Source organism: Liolophura sinensis, chromosome 3, assembly GCF_032854445.1.
Source record: "Liolophura sinensis isolate JHLJ2023 chromosome 3, CUHK_Ljap_v2, whole genome shotgun sequence".
Lineage (NCBI taxonomy): Eukaryota > Metazoa > Mollusca > Polyplacophora > Chitonida > Chitonidae > Liolophura > Liolophura sinensis.
Window position 1 is genome coordinate 9,759,548 of NC_088297.1, and position 1,332 is coordinate 9,760,879.

A 1,332-nucleotide genomic window follows, 5' to 3' on the forward strand; every position below is an offset into this window, starting at 1 on the left:
TTTTTGACCGCCCCAGATAGCACAGGTGGTAGAGTGTCCGCTTCGGGATCGGTAGATCCAGGATCAATCCTGGGTCGAGTCACAACTAAGAATTTGAAAGGGGAAGTTGTAACTTTCTCGCTTGACGTTCAGCATGAGGGGGATAATGCAACGACTGATTGACCCGTATCAGTATAACGGCTCGAGCGGGACAGCTTACTTGCCTTCGGTAAGCCGTCTCAGTGAAGCAGCACTAGATAAAAGAGCGGTGCAACTCCGTCCTGCGACAAGGAGGAACATTACATATACCCAAAGGATTCCTTCGTCGCCATATGACTGAAAAAATTGTTGAGTACGACGTAAAACCCCAAACACTCGTTTCTCTGTATAGCAAGGACGAGTATTTGTACGTTAAAATAAGCTGTGTCGTGGGTTTGAACTCTCGGACAGTCATCGACGTAAAGTTATAAATCTGCATGATTTGTTTTCTCTATGTTTCCAGGAATGTTTATTGTTAGTAGCGCAAGCGTGATCAAGATCAGTAAGTATACAATACATAACAGAATATGTTAATGCTTAACATAATGATCAGGGATATGTCTATGCTTACAAATAATATTTTACTTGGTTTGTGTTTAACTCAATACTATATATTTCAATCATATGACGACATTCACTAGTTTTATGCATGGGTGGAGGAAAACTTCGGGGTTCGGGTTTTTTTTTTTTAGTTACAAATCAGGTTATCACTGTCAAAGTATTAAATCCTTATTAAGTCAGACTTTTTGTTGTTTTTTTTTTTTCGGACAATAATGTTTCATAATGACGAAATAACGACGTGTATACTTGCCAGCAAAAGCTTCCATAGTAGAGCTAAAAATACACGCATTTTTTTACTGGGAGTTTCACACCCTAGACCCTGGGCCCTCCCCGATTGCTTTTTTCGCACTTTTTTTGGTCTTATCTGGGTGACAAATCTGCTCTGGGCCAAGTCGTGGGTACCAATGCACAAGTGTAACATTGAAGGGATGCGGAATCGATTTCTGATTAGCTGGTGTGAAAGAGGCAAGTCCAGTTTATACATAAACTAAGCAGAATTTTTAGTATGGCAGATTTATTCAAGCGTGACCAAAGCTGAAGCCTTTGACCGAGGAAACCCCTATTTTCACTGTCAGCAATTCATCGTCGATTCTGTGTCCCTTTAAGCCGGCATGTTGTCATCAATGCAGAATCAAAGGGCAATGACTCCGACAGCACGGTACCCGCCTCTGACGGATTCCGGGTACCCTCGGGAGGACTGCTGCGATCTGATGCGATACTACGGCTTCCACGGAGAGCGGCCTGTACAGGATC